General features: G+C 39.2%; 1 protein-coding gene and 1 non-coding gene across 2 annotated transcripts in view; one reads left to right on the top strand and one right to left on the bottom strand.

The window, feature by feature from the left end:
• The window catches only part of PSD3 (pleckstrin and Sec7 domain containing 3), a 593,010-nt gene that overhangs the window by 55,279 nt on the left and 518,167 nt on the right, over nucleotides 1-19,564 (top strand). The window lies entirely within an intron of this gene.
• Nucleotides 7,234-7,315, bottom strand: TRNAS-UGA (transfer RNA serine (anticodon UGA)). Its single transcript has one exon. It is a non-coding gene; the product is annotated as a tRNA-Ser (tRNA).

Here is a 19,564-nt window from a genome sequence, read left to right as displayed (position 1 = left end):
TACCCTGTTCTTTGCTGTAATTTTTCTCCTAGAAGTAGTGTGGCAAATGTGACTAAACTGATAACTGTTTTCAGGATACATGATTTACATAGCCTTCAACAACAGAATTCCCTTACAGCTTTCCAAATAATATACTTATTATTTGGTACTTTATTATGTGTATTTGGCCTAGGTATTAATCAATGTAAGTAATGTTCTTGCTCTAATAGAAAAACCCATAAATTTCAGTGGCTTAACACAATAGAAGTTTACTTCTCACTTCACAGATTGTGTGTTGGTGAATGTTCCCTGATAAACATGGAAGATGTCCTGGAGATTTGGGACGTTAGGTCTTGAAGTGGTATATATTACTTCTGGTGACATTTCATTGACCAGAACTAGTAAAATGGCCCCATCTAGATACCACTAGGCTAGGAAATGCAGTCTTCCCAATATGCCTTGGAGGAAATTAAAATGGGCTGGTAAACACAGGGGATTGTTTCTGCCATAGTATTCTAAGAAGAGGGGCCTGAAGGAGAAAGCAGCTTATCTAGGTACATTTTCTATGACCAAGGTTAGAGTGGTCCTCAGAAGTTGTAACAATTATCATGTTGAATTTCTCCTATTTAGGCAATTCAGAAATCAAAGAGTGGTATAAGTTTAGAAATTAAGTTGATAGGAGGATAGAGAGGATAAATGCTGAATAGGGAAAAGTGCATCATTTTGTGTGTGTGTGTGTGTGTGTGTGTGTGTGTGTGTTGGGGAGTATTTACAGATTCTGGATATATTGTCTGTCAGATATTGGCTTCATAGTTTTGCCTAGACGCTCTTACCTCCTAACCTTTCTACAGTCTACACTCCTTATAATAGATGTTATTTTCTTTGTCGCTGGCTTAAACTTAAGATCTCTCTAAGCCGCAAGCTTAAGAAGCTAGAAAAAGAAGCGCAAATTAAATCCAAAATAAGAAGAAAGATGGGACACAAAAACAATAAAAACAGAAGACAATAAAATAGGAAATAGAAAAACAATGTAGACTACAAATGAAACAAAAAGTTGATTGAGAGCAATAAAATTGACAAGTCTCTAGCTAAACTGATGAGGAAGAAATAGAAGATACAAATGACCAATATCAAGAATGAAAGTGAGAATATTCCTAGAGATCACAGAGACATTAGAAGGATAATAAAGTAAATACTATGGAAAACTTTATCCCAATTAATTTTGATAAGATAGATGAAAAGGACAAGTTCTTTAGGAGCTTACTCAAGAACTAGATAACCTGAAATAGATAACAATATATATTTTATATGTTATTATTACATGTAATTATATATGTGTGTATCAGTATATATATGAAGAAATTGAATTTGTAATTAAAAACTTTCTCTAAGGAAACTCCAAGTCCAGATGCCATCACAGGTAACTCATACCAAACATTTCAGGAAGAAATACTGATTCTACATTTAACTCTTTTAGAAAGCAGGAGAGAAAATACTTCCTTCATTTTATGAGGCCAGTATTACTTTGACACGCAAATCTAAAAGATATAAGAAAGGAGATGTCAGACCAATATCCTTAATAAACATAGATGCAATAAAAGTAAAAATAATTAGCAAATTAAATTCAGCAACATATGAAAGGTATAATTGTTTTGAACTAAATTATGTCCCCCACAAAAACCATACATTGAAGCCCTAACCCCAATGTGACTGTATTTGGGGATAGGAACTTTAAGAAGATAATTAAGGTTAAATGAAGTCATTTAAGTGTGGTGCCCTAAACTAATAAGACTGGTGTCCTTATAAGAGAGGAAGAGACTTCAGGAGTGTGCACACATGGAGGAAAGATGCTGTGAGGACATAGCAAAAAGCCAGGAAGATAGGTCTCATTAGAAACTAACCCTGCTGGCACCTTAACCTTGGATTTCAGAATGTGGGAAAATACATTTTTGTAGTTTAAGCCAGAAAGTCTGTAGTATTGTTATGGCTGCTTTAGCAGACTAACACAATAATATATAGTGATCGAATAAGGTTTATCTCAATTGAATGGTTGGTTTAACATTTGAAAATCAATCAATCTAATTCATCAAAATTACAGTCTAAGAAAGAAAAATCAGGGGCACCTGGATAGCTCAGTTTTTTAAGAGTCCGACTCTTGATTTCTGCTCAGGTCATGATCTCACGGTTTGTGAAATCAAGCTGGCATTGGGCTCTGTGCTGGCAGCAAGGAGCCTGCTTGGGATTGTCTCACTCTCTTCTCTGTCTCTGCCCCTCCCACTAACCATACATATACTCTCTCTCAAAATAAACATTAAAAAATAAAAATCATATGAATATCTCAATAGATGCAAAAAACCCATTCAACAAAAATCAATATCCATTCATGATAAAAAAGAAAATAAAACCTCTCAATGAACTAGTAATAGTAGGGAACTTCCTCAACGTGATAAAAATCACCTACCAAAAACTTGCAGGTAACATCATACCTAATAGGGAAAAAATAAATGCCTTCTCCCTAAGATCAGAAACTAAGCAAGAATTCTTATTGATTCAATTCAATATTATACTAAAGTTCCAGATCAGTGCAATAAAGCAAGAGGTAAAACCATCTTCATTCACAAATGACGCAATCAGCTATGTTGAACATAATAAGGAATTTATTTAAAAACTAATAGAGGGATGCCTGGGTGGCTTAGTTAATTAGGCTGACTTTGGCTCAGGTCATGATCTCATGATCTCTTGGTACCATATATAAAAATTAAGTCATAAGAATTTATGATAAGATTTAAACATAAGAATTAAAAACATAAAACTTCTAGAAGCAAACATAGGGGAAATCTTTGCGACTTTATGTCGGTAAAGGATTTCTTAGGACACAAAAAACACAAATCGTAAGAGAAAAAAGTGACAGATTACACTTTATTTAAATTAAAAACTTCTGTTCTTCAAAGAAACTTAGGAAATTGAAAAGGTGAGACAAACATGGGGAGAAAATATTTACAAAATACATATCTGATACAGAACTTGTATCTAGGATATAGAAGAATTCTTACAATTTATTCATTAGAAGACAAAAATAATCTATTTTTTAAAATGGGCAAAAGTTTTTAAACAGCCATTTCTGAAAGAAGACACAGAAATTGGAAAGAAGCATATAAAAGGGTACTCAATACCATTCATCATTAACAATTGCCAAACTATAGTGATATACCACTACACACACAAAAAGCCAAAATTAAAAAAAAAAATGACAATACCAAATGTTGCCAACAATGTAGAATACTGGGTCTCTCATACCTTATAGATGGAAATGCAAAATGATATGGCCAATTTTGAAAACTATTTGGTGAATTTTTGAAAAAAGAAAGTTAAAAATATACAAACTATATGAGCAGCAATCCCACGTCTGGGTGTTTATCCAAGAAAGAATATACATACACACAAAAAGAACCCTTGAGCATATATATATTCATATTTTCCTTGTAACAGCCAAAAACTGGACACAACCCAGGTGTCCACCAACTTGTAGAGAAACAAATTATGTATCCATGCAATGGGATACTAGTGAACAATAAAGAGGAATAAACTACACATCCATATAAAAACATGCATGGGAGGGGGCGCCTGGTTGGCTCAGTAAGTATGCATGTGACCCTTGATCTCGGGGTCCTGAGTTCAAGCCACATGTTGGTCATGGAGCCTACTTAAAAAATAAAAAAAGAAAAACATGCATGAATCTTAAAAACATTATGCTATGTGAAAGAAGGCAGATAAGGGCAAAACAGAAAAGCAGGTCAGCAGCTTCTAGGATTCAGAGTTTGGAGGGAGGGACGGACTACAAAGGGCGTTGGAACTCTTTTGGGGGAGGGAGGGGTGAAATATCTTGATTTTAGTCGTTACACAACTCTATACATTTGCCATAACTCACTGAATTGTATACTTAACAATTTGATCACCAGTTCCAACATGTGTGTGTTTTCCCCCCATACCACCAAGCAATTCTCCCACACCAGCTGGGTATTCTACAATTCAACTGAGTTGTGACGCTGTTTACCTGGAGACAGCATCAGATCCCACAGGTTAAGGGCTCAGTCCTTAAGGGACTAATGGCAAGACTCTCCCCTCCCCTTCAGAAATCACAAGTTCAGGTTGCCACTTGGGCTTCTGAACAACCTGCTAGTAGAATGAAGGTTCCCACGGCCTCCTCCTCAGGTCCAATTAATTTGCTAGAGGAGTTCGCATAGCTCAGAGAAACAGTTTACTAGATTACCCAGTTTATTATTAAAAGACATAACTTAGTAACAGCTAGATGGAAGAGATGCAAAAGTCAAAGTATGGGGAAAGGACACGAAGCCTCCGTGTCCTCTCTGAGTAGGCCACTCTCCCCAAATCTCCAAGTGTTCACCAAACTGGAAGTTCACCAAACTGAACCTGTGCTTTTTGGTTTTTATGGAGGCTCCATTACATAGATATTATTGATTAAATCATTGGTTCTCAGCCCTCTCCTGTTCTTCGGAGTCAGAGGGATAGGACTGAAAGTTCCAACCGTCTAGTCACATGGTTGGTTCTCCAAGAAATAAGCAGCAAGTCCCATCTTCAGGTGAGGTCCAAAAGTTACCTCATTAACAAAACAAAGAAGATTTTAATGCTCTGGTCACTTGGGAAATTCTGAAGGTCTCAGGAGCCTCTATGCCAGGAAAGAGGACAAAGATCAAATATATGTTTCTTATAAATCACAATATCATAACACTTAAAATTGGTGAGCTTTATGTAAATTGTACCTCAATAAAGCTGATATTGAAGGGAAAAGATTCTTTTCTCCAGGGTTCCTGACTGGATTTATATAAATCAATAGACCAAAATAGCTGGTTGCATGGATCATAGAGGTGAAGTGACTCAAAAAGAGCCACTCTGTCAGAATTCAGTCTCAGGAACTTGTCATCTCTTGCAAGCAATTCAGCAGTTGTGTTTAGAATGAGAATCTTTATTGGGAAATAGAAAGCTGATAGATCTCTCTCCTTTCAGAAACTCTTAAATTTACACAAATTTTCAAATGTAAAAGTTCATAATACATGTATTTTGTGATAAGAGTTCTATTCAAAGTCCTCCTACCTACTTTATCTCTGTAGAGTCACTGAAATCAAAGGAATTCTTAAACCCCATGTTACTCTTTCTCAAAACAAGGAGAGAGAATTCTTTCATTCATTTTTGGGTTCAGTGAACATTTGTTGAGCACCTCCTCTGTGTGGGGCAATATGTAGAGAGAGAAAGTGAATGAATGAATGAATGAATGAATGAATAAATAAATAAAGTGGTCTTTACCCTCTGGAGACTGCTGTCTGCTTTAAGTTTCTTGGGGTCACAATTCAGAGCATTGAGCTTTTAGGGATTTGTCACTGTCATTAAAGGCTTGCTAGAAAGACTGAGGATCATGAAACTAAAGAATGTTAAAAAAATTTTTTTTAACATTTTTCATTTTTGACAGACCAAGGATCATGAAAATAAAAAATGTTAAAAAAAAATTGTTTAACATTATTCATTTTTGACAGACAGAAGGCAAGTAGGGGTGGGGCAGAGAGAGAGGGAGACACAGAAGTGGAAGGAGGCTTCAGGCTCTGAGCTGTTAGCACAAAGCCCAACATGGGGCTCAAACTCACGAACTGTGAGATCATAACCTAAGTTGGATGCTTGACTGACTGAGCCACCCAGATGCCCCAAGGATGTTTTTAATTGAAAGTTCTTTAAATCCCCAAATGCCGCAATTTTTCAAGTGGGAAGGCCAATCTTTCCCATTCATAGAAAAGGAAATGAGGGCCTAAGGACAAGAAGCTCCCATCCCATGGTTAGACAGTGTGAGCAAAGGCTCTGTCTCTTAACTCTTATTCAACAATCTGGAGGCCCCTGGGATCATCTTCATTGTGATCATTCCTCTCATTACTCACTGTGGAGCAGCCTGTGACTATATTATACTTTCTTCTTGGAGAAATGACAGGTTACTTTTACAATTTGAACACACACAGCATTAGTAATTTCCATAGGTCATTTCTACTCTGTAAAAAATATTATAAGCAAAATGCTTATCTCAGCAAAGAATGTTTTCTATGGAATCCCCTGTCAATACAAATACTGCTTTTAAAACAATTCCTTTCCATTTGTTGAATAATTCTGAAACAAGTGATTTGTTTTTTGAGGGAGATAGTGACTTTTCTGCAAATATTTTCAGCAACTATTTTGATAGTAAAGTATTTTCTGGTGAAGTAGGAGGAAGCAGATAGGTTTTCAAGTGTGAAATAGAAAAGTGGTGGTAGCCCTGTAGTGGTTTGGTTTTTAATTATTTTTAATGGTTGAGTTGGTGTGTAGTATTGCACTAAAGAGCTTTATTTTCTCATAAAAATAAGACGGTACAATCATATGGTATTCTTGGACCAAACTTTCATTTGTCATTTATTTAGGGCCTCCTATGTGCCAAACCCTGTGTGAGGCAGTGCTGTCAACAGAACTCTTAATGAGGATGGTAATATTCTGTCTGCATTGTCTAAATACAGTAGACATTAGCCACATTTGAAATGTGGCTAAAAACTGAATTTTAACTTAATTTTAATTCATTTAAATTTAAATGGCTACATGTGGCTAGTAATTATCAAATTGGACAAGATATGTATGAGGAGAAAGTAATATTAAGTGTCCCAATATGCACAATGTGGTTGTGGTATATTGGGATAGATGTAGATGTAGGATTTTTTTCCCAGTGATTTCTGCCCACAAGGGTACCAAATCCTCAGAATCATCACTTTCAATGAATCTACAATGAAAGTCTGTATCCAGAGGTGCAATGCATCATATGCATACTTAAATGTCCATGTAAATATATGTGCACACATATTTACAGCGAGAAAACAAAATGCTAGGACTCTTTCAAGCTAAGAAATGTAAGAGGATAGAAAAGGGCTCTGTCTCAGGTTCAATTGTTCATTGACAATCAATTGTCAATGCAATAGATATCAAAGTGAATGTGAGACAGACCTCTACCCCACGCATAGATTTTTAAAAAAATGTTTTATCTATTTTGTGTGTGAGAGAGAGCAGGGGAGAGGGGCAGAGACAGAGGGAGACACAGAATCCAAAGCAGGCTCCAGGCTCTGAGGTGTCAGCACAGAGCCAAACGTGGGGCTCGAACTCATGAGCTGAGATCATGACCTGAACCAAAGTTGGATACTCAACTGACTAAGCCACCCAGATGCCGCAAAGTACACACACTGTGAGCAGAATTCGAACCTGCATGGGGAGAGCCCATTGGATTTCAAGTCCAATGCCTTAACCACTCAGCCATCACAGCCGCTCCACACAGATTTTTAAGATGGTCCTAAGACCCTGTTCCACAATATGGGGTCTTACAGTCAAATCACAGAAAAAGAAGCAAGTGTATGAAGAGAGTGGGGAGCCTGTCTCTACTCCCCACTAGGGGAATGTGGGAGGTGCTACTCTCCAATTCTAAGCCTCGTGAAGGGATTTCAAGGGCCCATGGGCCTTGGATATATTTGATACTGTTCTCTGTAGCTGGAAAATACTGAAGACGGTGGCCCAACTCATGTTCCAAACAGCTACTGGAGACTGCTTGTTCCCAGGAAACAGTGTGGGAGTGACTTGACCAAACTTTGGGGCAGGGCCAGAGACCTCTTGCTGTGTGGTTGGGTTAGCCTGCATTTCCAGAATTAGTGAAGTCAGGGACATGTGTTTCTTGTGGACCAGATGGGAATCACATGCAAGACCGCTGGCCTTGGATTGACCTTCTTGGGGTCTATTCAACAGGGTGGGCTGGAGAGAGACTCCGCGGTAACAGGCGTCCTGCTGGGTACCTGGAGCTGAATAACAGGGACAGGGGACCTCACCCACCCTCTTTCCCACTGCACACTTTCAGCTAAGCAGAGAAAATTTAATGCTAGGTCAAATTTGTTGTAGCCACTTCCCGTTATTTGGACATCTTCTGGAGGTTACAAGAGGTAACCTGGTCTACGTGACATAAAATTGTAACACAAACATACCATAAGCACCATGCAGCCTGCCACGTGGACTTCCACCTCCAGGTAGACCAGGAAGAGTTGAACGTACAGGTGAAGTACCCGTACAGGTGAAAGCACCCTGTACTTGCAACAGACGGTACACAGGGCGGTTTTTAGATCTCCCTCTCCCTTCGCCAGAGGAGGGCGCCTTTCCTTCCAGGGCCTGCCTCTGCTGCACACCACCTGAGGCAGGAGGGGAAAAAAAAGCAGGGTCTTTGGCACTTTCGACTGAAAATGCAGTTTTTACGTTTGCTATGCCCCTGCGGGCACATTCGGTCCCGAGACTAGACTGCGGGGTGTATGTGAACCCCTGTCCTCCCAGGCGGGACCCTCCTGAGGGGGAATGGACCTTAAAATGGGGCGGCGGGTGGACAGGTCGCAGGGACTGTGGCGGCGGCTAGTCGCCCTAGGAGCCCCCTCAGAGGCCAACAAACCACAATACAGACCTGAGAGGCCTCCGCCCGGCGCCCCCGCCGCCCGGGACCGTGGGGTGGGGGGTGGAGGTGGGGACTCGTTAGCGCCTGTCGCGGGCGGCGCGCTGCCCGACGCTCTTCCTGGGCCCGAGTCCCAGGACGCCCAACTCGCAGATCCTTCACATGGCTCTTCAGAGAGGAAACCCCCTCGAAGGCGCCTCTCACTTTCCTCAGGGTAGGAAAACTGTCGGGGAAGAAGACAAAGCAACAGGCAGGGCTCCGCTCTCCAGCTAGGGGGGGCGGAGGGCGAGCTCGTGGCACTGGGGCCCCGCCCTCTCTCCGCCCCTGNTGCTCGCTCGCCTCCACTCGGCTGTCCCGGGAGCCCAACAAAGAGCGCGCGGCGCCGGCCGCCGGCCCGCAGTCGCGCCCTAGGCACCCTAGGAGCGCCCGGTGGCCCGGCTACAGTTCGGCTCGGGCGATGGAAGATGGAAGGAAGAAATGCCGCGGTGAGGCTCCAGAACCGCCGGGGGCTGAAGGGCGTGTGGGGTCGCGCGCGGTGCTCACCGTCAGATCGGGGTTTGCTTTGCTTTGTAGCTCATCAGTTCCCCAGGGTTCCTGGGCCACTTCTGTTTGTGCCTTGATGTCAGGTTCTGGTAACAGTTTTCCTTTTTGCTCTTTCTTTGTGTGTCTTAGGAGCCCAGGAGGGTCAAGTTTGTGGTATTAACGTTGAGGCGTTTTTAATTCAGCCCTCCGCTTTGAAAACCTGACTTGAGAGAAAAGCCTGGGTACTCATACTTGCTTAATGATCAAAAGAAGGGAAGCATTAAAGAGGACTTGCGGTGCCAGTTTTTACTCTGCCCAAGTCAGCTCTTGTATTTAGGGGCTATCACGTTTCTCTGTCACGAAAAACACAAAAACAACCCTAAAACAAATTTGCATTGAGCAAGCAAACGGGAAGATTATTTGGTCTAATACTTTCAGTCGCTTTTAAAGACGTTTCATTGTGTTTTACATGCATTTAACTTTTATCCGCTGTTTTCAGCTGTGAGTTATAGCAAATGATGTTCTGAGATTAAAAAAAAATAGGTTAACATTTAGAGAACGTGGGTTTAGAATGTTGTCGTTGACCTAAATAACAAATGTTTAGTTTTACCGTTCCCCTTGATGTTAAAGGATGTTAAACACCCGGTAGGCAGAAGATGTAAAGGGCATTAGAGTTTTATTTTATAGAAACTGGTTGGCTTGACAGTGGGATCCAGGATTTCCACTCTAGAGTTAACTCTTCAGTGGGTCCAGGTTGGGTGTGGAGATAAGGCAGATCTTGAAAATTACACAGAGTGGGATTCTGAGAACAAATGCTTCAATTCATTAACTGTAATTGAACACATAATAAAGGATTTTGCAAAGTCCAATAGCCAGGTAAGTAAGAGAGAATTTCCGCTGTCAAGGAGCTGCTTTCTAGTAGGAGAGACTTCTGCATAGGTTGTGATGGAGGAACCCAGAGGAAGGAGAGCTTCTGACCTAGGGGCTTGGAAGTCCTTTGAGGAGGTAGTGTGTGTGGTTCAGCTGAACCTTGAAAGGGGGAGGATTTGGCTGGCTTTTTGTGTGTGGGGGAAAGGAAGTTCCCTGCTGGAGGAAAAGAAATGCGCTTTCTATCCTATTCCAAGAAATGCTTTACCATCCTTTCTTTTCTTAAGACTATTTACAAATCAAGAGATTTTTTTTTAAAAAGTCATTAAATTCATCTTAAAAATGCAGCATGTTCAACAGAACCAGCAAAACAATACAGAATAAATGAATACCTTCCCAGCCAATTTTTGGTGGCTTGATTCATGTCTTTCGAACAACTTTCTTATATCCTTTCACCGATCATGTCACAAATATATGATTTGTTGTCAGATATTTCATTAACATATGCTTTTTATACTGAGAGGAGCCAAGTGGTACCATGGAAAGCACTTGGGCTCTTAGATAGGACACCTGGCTTGTAGGTTTTGTTACTGAGTTTTTGCTGTTGCCTTGGTCAATTCATTTAACCTCTGTAGCTAAAATTTCTTCCTTTGTAGTTTGAGAGAATTCGGTAGATGCTTCCTCAGAGCCATCTAGCGCTAGCACTTTATGGTATAATGCTTAAACATGTGTATGCATTACTTATTTAGTGATGTACTCTTAACTTCACATTCTGTCTCTCAATTTGTGTTTGTGAACGGACCGTCACTCTTATCCTGGCCATTGAATGTGGGAGAGTAATTAAACCTGCAAAGCTAAAATACCCTTATTTTAAGGTAAAGTTCCACAGTTGAATGTTATTTTAAAAAATACAAGCATAAGAAGCTTGATTTGCAAATCTCAGTTTGTGTTAGCTTTAAAAAAAATTTTGTTGACACTCTTCATTTGTGAGCCAAGAGTAATACATACTTTACTATGTACGTTATACTTAAGACGTTCAATTTTGCTTTTAATTAAGCAGCAGCTAAAAAATGAGATACTTTAGAAATCCTTTTAGGATAGTAAATCTTGAGAATTTGGAAATAAAAAAAATTAAGAGAAAATCAGCTCATTGAAAAAGTAAAATTCAGAGATGTTTTCCATAAATGACTATATTCATTTTCTAAAAACATGGTGTGTATATATTTGTTTGCTCATCCTGATGGAAAATGTGAGTGGGATGTAGTCTGGCATTACATTAAAAAACATGTCCAAGGCATTACTACTTTTGGAGGTGTTTTTTTTTTCCCCTTTAGGAATACTGGAGTCATCTGGTCTGCCTTATTCATAAATGGACACTCCATTGTGGTCATGGGTTAATCTCAGTCATAGTTAAGCTAAGGCAAAAACCATGTGTTCCAGGTTTGAGGTTTACCTGACTGTCTTATGGCGGTTATGAAAAGAACATTTCTTTGTGCTTGTGTTAGGAGGTGAGTAATGGATGGTGATCTTTCCCAGTTTTTAGAAATGAATTCAGACATGATTGACGTTTAGGCGGTCTGTGAAAAATAATCTGGTGATCAGTAGGTGACCGAAGTCCACTTACCTCAGGACATGAGTCAGGCTCCCAGAAGGCTGGGGAATCTAGTTTAGTTTCAAATCAACATTTAGGGATTCTTCCTCTGTAGTCTGAGCCAAACACATTAGACCCTACTTGCCTTTGCTAAGAGTAAACCAGCCTAACCTTATTTTAGAAGAGTATAGGACCCAGGTGAATTATCTCTAGAGCATTTGTTCAAAGTGTCCGTGTCTGGACAGTTTGTGCAGTTTGTGATATTGTATGCAGACTCAGAGGTTTGCTGGAAAGAATTTTTTAGTGGTGGCATTTTGAGAGTGTGTCCCTTTATACTTTTCCTGTGTTTCGGAGTTACAAAGACATTTTTCACATGCTGCAAATTAGTTTTAGTGCAGTGGCTACAGTGGCCATGTCAGTCACTGTTGCAGTTAACAGTGGGGAAAAAGGATAATTTGCAGCAGATAGTTAACAAGTTATTCTTAAATCCAGATCACCAGTTTTCTGTGCCTCGTTAGAAAATAAGGTGTAACTTCTAACAGTAATGAATCTTTGCTTATGCTATCTTTTTTATATAAAAATAGCACATGTCCCTGCAGACCTTGTTTTTCACTGTTCCCAGAAGGTCAACAAACTGGGGCCCGGTTGGTGCCTGGTCAGCAGGGACTTTGTTGACAATCCAGGGCACAGAGGTGGTGAAACTTTTCTCCTGGGGACACTTGTGGTGTGAGGGAGTCACTAGCTCCTCTCCCCTTCTTCCTTGTGAGTGCCTGGTCCTGGCCAGGGCTCGACACTCATTTCTTGGTGCTTGCTTGGCTTTAAACAACCATCTAGTATGAAGCTCCCTTTTCTTTGGCCACAAATCATTGATATGAGTCAGAATAATTGTACATGTTGATGGATATTTTCAAGTTTATTCTTGGAGGTAGGGATTTAGGGTAAGTGAAAAAGTGAGAATTTTGACCCGAGCCTAGGGCTCTTTTTTTAGAGTATTTTCCTGTGGGTTGTCCAAGCAGCAGCATTTTCCTTGAAGTTTCACTAAGTTGTAACTTCTGGAAACTGCTTATTTTAAGCATTAAAAAGTTTCTTTGTTGTTTATTAATTTATTTTTTAAAAATTTTTTATGTTTATTCATTTTTTAAAAATGTTTTTATTTCTGAGAGAGAGAGAGAGACAGCATGAGCAGGGGAGGGTCAGAGAGAGAGGGAGACATATAATGTGAAGCAGGCTCCAGGCTCTGAGCTAGCTGTCAGCACAGAGCCCTATGTGGGGCTCGAACCCACAAACAGCGAGATCATGACCTGAGCCGAAGCCTGATGCTTAACCGACTGAGCCACCCAGGCGCCCCTGTTGTTTATTTATTTTTGAGAGAGAATGCCCAAGCAAGCAAGTGGGGGAGGGGCAGAGAGCAAGGGAGACACAGAACCTGAAGTAGGCTCCAGGCACTGAGCTGTCAGCATGGACCCCAACATGGGGCTGAAACTCATGGACTGTGAGATCATGACCTGAGCCGAAGTCAGACTCTTAACAGATTGAGCCACACAGGCACCCCTTATTTTAAGCATTTTAGAAAAACTTACTTGAGTTTTCAGGAGATGCATTGTTACCATCATAGCTAATAGTGATTGAGATCTTACTGTGTAATTGGACAGAGTACCTCCTCTAGTCCCCATGACAACCCCATGAGGTCAATACTATCATTATCTCCATTCTGCTGTAAAAGTACCGCACGCTAACCAATTGCGCCACTGGAGCACCTTATCGTTATCTCCATTCTGAAGTCTGGAGAGGTTAAGTGATACAACTAATAAGTGACAGAATGAGATTTAAATTTGGCAGTCCAATTTTCTTAACTACTATTCTGCTTTTATGTCCTCAAAGTTATTAGCACTGTGTGTTGTAGAAACTGAACTTTTTGGTATTCATAATTAGATTCTGTGGGTCTTAGAATCTGAAATCGGATAACTAATCAACAATTATTTTATATATGTGTTGCCTTACATAGTAGGACCAGGATTGTTGTTTGGCTCAAGAGATGGAAACTGTAATTTTCTTTCAAAAACACCCATAGTATCTAAAGGGTTCACACTAGTGGAGTATGTAAGGAGTTCCATATAGTTACAGCAATTCACTGGAATTCAAAACAAAGCAGATCAACAATTTAAAATTGAACTTAGGGCTCACCTATTTTAACTTATAATTAATCACCTCATAAAAGTGGTCTAGACTTTTTTTTTTAATAACTGTAGGTATTGACCCAGAGAAGGCTAATTTTTTTTTCCCATGAGCTTGTTGTTGAGGAAAGGAGCCTGAAACAATGAGGAGAATGGGGAATGAGCTGAGGGCATTAATAAAAAAATCAGGCAGCAGCTGCTCCCTTTTCTCTTGCCTTCTGTTCCCAGACTTTTGCTAAGAAAAAGTGAATTATAGAAATGGAGCAGCTTGGTTCTTTCTATGGCTATTTGATCTGTGGACAAGGCAAGTAGAAACATGTAAATAGAAGAAGCTATAGCTTCTTTTGTTTGGGCTTCAGGAGATTATTGGTTAAGGGCATGTGGAATTGCTTTTCTCTGTATATGAAAACTTAGACCCTTTTCTGAATTTTAATTTTCAGCAGCCCTTCCCAAGAACTTATTTGATAGACAAAGTATAGATTGACTCTTAAGACATCGAGGGGAGGGGAAATCTAGGTGTAAAGTGAGTGGCACAGACAATGCAGTTAAATGGTTGCTGCCTTTGTGATTAATAATATTTTCTAACAAAATTATATTGAGAAAATACTGAGAAATGGCAGCAGGCCATGTGATCTTCCATAGCATCTCCTCTGATCTTTCCTTCATGTCTCTAAAAGCTACAAGTCAACCTACAAGTATTCGAAGAAGCAAGGTATTTCCTTGGGTCTGAAACTTTCCATTTGAATATCAGAGTTCGCTTTCGGCAGATGTTTACATTTATCAGCTTCATTTCTGGTGGCTCCAAAGGGTCTATGAGCTGCCTGCTGATGTTTATTTCTCTCTGTAAACACCTCCTGTGTAGGAAAAAATCTAATAGCTTTCCATGAGCTAATATCTGTAGGTAAATTAAGGCAGAAATTGAAGTATAGACATTAATATGCTGTTCATTCATTCAGCACGTGGTAAGTACTTATCATGTGCTAAATTCTCTGTTAGGCTCCAAAAACCCTTGTGCACTGACCGCTTAGAAAACCTGCCAAGAACATTCAGAGGCATTTGGGTACTTCTGAAAGTCAGACCTCACAGTCTGTAAGAACTGGTACTGTGCCTAAGAACTCTGAAGTTTCTGTCTTTCAGTATTGCTAAATAGAACTTTCTGCTATGAAGGAAATATTCTGTATTCGTGCTGTCCAGTTTGGTAGTCAGTGTAGCAGTTGGAATGTGGCTAATGAGATTTAGAAACTGGATTTTAAATTTTATTTAGGTGAATTTAAATAGCCTCATGTTGTAAGTGCCTAATATATTGGATACCTGTAGTGCAAAAATGCATTAATAGATGGCATTGGCTGTCCTAGGCAGTCATTTTTCACTTGACCATCTGGTTACTTGTGATGTGTTTATTGACTAGGCTTTGCTAAGTTTTTAGTTTTGTGCATAGTTACCCCATCATGTCAGATAGTACAAAAGCAGTGAGAGTGTATGGAAGCATGGGGTTTTAATGGAAATGAAAGTGGAGGTAAAATCGTTACAATAGGAACTATTCGGAAAGGAAAAAAAAAGAACAAATTGTGTAATAGGTAGCATGCAGATGTACTCAACAAGATGGAGAAAAACCTTTGATAAAATGGAAAATCATTGAGTGTCTGGCTGAGTTCACTGTGATATTAATGAATTGTTTGAGAACTTATGGAGATGGTAGGAGGCTGCAGTTGACCTTTTCTATTGCAAGCTGGGGTAGTTCCATAGTTTCCAATCCCCTTTGATCTGCTTTTCATCACAGAGAGTATCCAGGTGGGTAGTGATTGATATCCAGGTGGCTAACTAAGGTCTTTTCTGAGCCCCCTGCAAAGCTGTGTTGGAGACCCAATAGATTTTCAGTGTAGATGATACTAAGAAAGATGTCTAAATAGTATAAATATTGGCAAGGAATGTGCCTGGTTTTACTTATTTATTTAAAAATTTTTTTAGTTTGAGAGAGAGAATGTCAAACAGGGGAGAGGGGTGGAGAGGGAGAAGAGAGAGAGAGAATCTCAAGAAGGCTCCAACCTCAGGGCAGAGGCCGATGCAGGGCTCAGTCCCACCACTCTGGGGCCATGTCCTGAGCAGAAGTCAAGAGTTGGATGCTCAACTGACTGAGCCACCCAGGTACTCCAGGCAATGTGCTTGATTTTAAAACTACACATTAGTAGAGGTGCTTCTGCACCATGGTTAGAGATAGAGAAAACACTAAGACTCTGGAATGGGGAAAACATATCTTACTCTCTTTCTCTCAATACTTTGTAATAACAAGTCTGCGAGGTAGACTTGTTTGCAGGCTTGAGTGGAGCATGTGTGAAATCATGAGACAATTCTCATGGTTAGGCCTCTGCTGAATTACATTCTAGTTTTTGAGTTTTGTAGCTTGTGAAAATACAGTGGTATTACCACCTAATGTGCAAAATGTGGTATAGGAAAAGGAGAAGGAGTAACACGTATTCTATTCTGTATTTGTTATGTGCCAGATTCTCTATGAAGGATGTGTGTGTGTGTATGTATGAATTTAAATATTCTTATATGTTGTTTACAATATTGTAAGATAGGTGTTATGCCCACTTTTAGAGGATGAAATTGAGGCTCATGAAGGTTTAAATGGGTCTTTTTAAAAAACAAATGGATTGAAATAAAATTTACATACCATGCAACTCATCCATTTAAAGTGTATATTCAGGGATTTTTAGTATGTTCACAGAGTTGTGCATTTGTCATCATAGTTAACTTTAGAGCATTTTCATCACCTCAGAACAAATTTTTGTCCTTTGGCTGTTGACCCCTACCTGACCCAGGCAACTGAAAGTCTACTTTCTGTCTCTATGTATTTGCCTCTTTTGCACAATATGTGGCCTTTTGCGACTGTCTTCTTTTTAGCACAATGTTTTTAGTTCTCATCTATGTTGTAGCATGTATCAGTACTTCATTCCTTTTTATTGCTGAGTAATATTCAGTTGAATACACAGGGTACATTTCATTTTTTCAATTCATCAGATAATGGGTTGTTTCCATTTTTTGACTGTTAGGAATAATACTGCTTTGAACATGGATGTACAAATTTTTGTGGGAACATATATTTTAATTTCTCTTGGGTATATACATGGGAATGCAATTGCTGCATTGTATTATAACTCTATGTTTAATGTGGAGGAATTGCCAAACTGTTTTTTTACAGGGTCTGCACTATTTTACATTCCCATCAGCAATGTGTGAGAGTTCCCATTTCTCTATAGCCTCATTGACACTTGTTATTTTCTGGGGTTTTTTATTTTAACTGTCTTAGTGGGTGTGCAGTGTTATTTCTTTATGGTTTTCCCTAATGTAGTTAAGCATCTTTTCATTTGCTTGTTGGCCATTCGTAAATTGTTGGAGAGATGTCTGTATAGATCCTTTGCTCTTTGTAAAACTGGGTTGTCTTTTAAAATTATATATTTGTCTTTTTATTATGAATTATAAATATTTTTTTGTATATTATGGATACAAGTTTCTTGTCAGATGTTTGCTTCGCAAATATCTTCTTCCATTCTGTGGATGGTCTTTTCACTTTCTTGTCTTATCCCTTGAAGCCTGTGAGGTTCTTTATCTTAAGCAAAGTGTGGGAGCACACTTCACATACTTACCAAGGTCAGTCAACAAAATGACTTGTAAAATGGATTGTGTAATGAATGTGATTCTATTTGTTTCTGGTTGGAAAAAAAGATGGATTTACCCTTTGTCTAAACTACTGAGGATTGCAAAGGTTTCATGTATACTGAACGCAAAATTTGGAAGTAGACGTTTCTATACAGAAAATATTGTTTTCCTCCTGGATTAGAGAACTGCTTAAAAGGGAAAGGAGACTTTACATAGAAGAGCCCTCTTTTTGAGGTCCTGTAATTTTCTGACCTAAGTAGTATTTCCCATATTTGTCTGTCACAGGAATTACCTGGATTTAGATTTCTAGGGCTCATTGAAGGTTCTGGTTCAGTAGTTCTGAAGTAGTGCTTTTCATCAACACCTCACATGATTAGGATGAGGAGTGCTTGAGAAACTCTGATCTAAACAGGTGATAATAATGACCTTTTAGTGGTTGCCCCTAGAACTTAATTAGACCTCTTTAGTGGGTGTGGCCACGAGGTGACAAACATCCCTCACTGAGGGTGATTACAAAGAGCAGATCCAGCCAGTCTGGCTACTTTGCTTACTGCAGCTGCTGATCTTGATTCAACACAACCCAAATTTTCTTCCCCTCCCTTCGTATAGTAGAGATGGTTCCACTATAAAATTTTTTTTTCAAATTTTTAAAAATGTTTTTTCATTTATTTTTGAGAGAGAGAGAGAGAGAGATTGAGAGCGTGAGCAGGGGAGGGTCAGAGAGAGAGAGGGAGACACAGAATCCAAAACAGGCTCCAGGCTCTGAGCGGCTGTCAGCACAGAGCCCGACCCGGGCTAGAACCCATGAACCATGAGGTAATGACCTGAGCCAAAGTCGGACGCTCAACCAACTGAGCCACCCAGGCGGCCCCCACTATAAAAATTTAAACCAGATCCACAGACATTTTCAGAGCATCCTTTTGAGAGAGTATGACTCTCTCTCCTTTTCCTCCCCTTTAAGATGTGTTCATAATTTTCTTACCATTGTTGAGTCCCTGGAGGCCTTTCATAGCCCCACAGATCCCCATGTAACTGGATGATAGGTTATACTTACTTGGGTGGGAGGTGGAATTATTCTCATTCTAAAAGTTACACAGCTATTAAGTGGTAAAACTGTTCTTTTTTTGTACCCTGTATTGTTAGCGCCTATAGTGCATAGGCATTGTGGATGCCAAGAGGAAAATTCTTCTACTTTGTGTGGTGCATTGATACATAGTAGTCACTCAGTAAATGTTCAATGGAGGAGTTGGAGACTACAGTCTATTTAATAGCCAAGCCCAGGAACCCTTCCAAAAATGTATGGACAGAGTAGGTGCGCCGACCTGTGTTACGGTGGAGCAGAATTTCCAGAGTCAGCAGATTTCTGACTTTAACAATTTTTTTGCTGTTGGCTTCACTGGGGGGTTTTGTTGTATCTCCTGTTTTAGGGAAGCGTAATTTCCCCCTACTTTGTAAATGGTGTTCATGGTTTACTTTTATAGCTCCAGGTGACTTTCATCATATAGCTTTCTTACAAATGACAGCCTAGAGCACAAAAGATAAGTGTAATGTGTCACTGTGAGTTTCCTCATACAGGTCTTTCCTTTATGGCAGAGGCATCTGATAGAAGTAGATAAAGATTTGGGCTGTTTGTCTGGTGTGATGTAACGGTTTCAGAGACCTCTTTCATTTATTCTTTTAATTTTACCATATTTTTCATTCTTGATTCACTTCTATCTTCTTTGTGTGGTTTGTAAGTCAGTTGATTGTTAATGTTTATTGGGGAAAAAACTCTAATTAAATTAAACACAGCATAATCTAAAATGAGCTTAAGTAAAGATATATTTATGTTAAAATATATATTTTAATTTAATTTTACTTATATATAAAAATATTTATATATTTCAAAGAACTTGGTAGGCTTAGAGCAATTAAAGCCAAAATTTTAGAAGCACTACTGAAATAAATATATGTGTGATTATGTAGTCAGTGAGAAAAATGTTTTAATTTATAATATTATCTGTCAAGAAGGTTCACAGTGGAGTTAAAGGATAATGGTAATTTCTTGGTGTATTTAGGGAATTTGTATCATGAATCTTAAGATATGACAAATATTTGACAAATTTTAATTTGTTTCTATATAGTAAAACCAATTTAAAAATAAGCCACTGTTGGTAGGATTATGGTCATTTAATGTATTGTTTCTAAAACATTCCATTTATCTTTCATGGAAAACACTCATATATAACCACATATAATTGTTTTACATAATATTTAATTAAATAACGCAACTTCAGT

The sequence above is a fragment of the Crocuta crocuta genome, unplaced genomic scaffold (genome assembly GCF_008692635.1).
Source record: "Crocuta crocuta isolate KB4526 unplaced genomic scaffold, BGI_CrCroc_1.0 scaffold177, whole genome shotgun sequence".
NCBI classification, from domain to species: Eukaryota; Metazoa; Chordata; class Mammalia; order Carnivora; family Hyaenidae; genus Crocuta; species Crocuta crocuta.
This window is presented reverse-complemented; position numbering and strand designations above follow the sequence as displayed.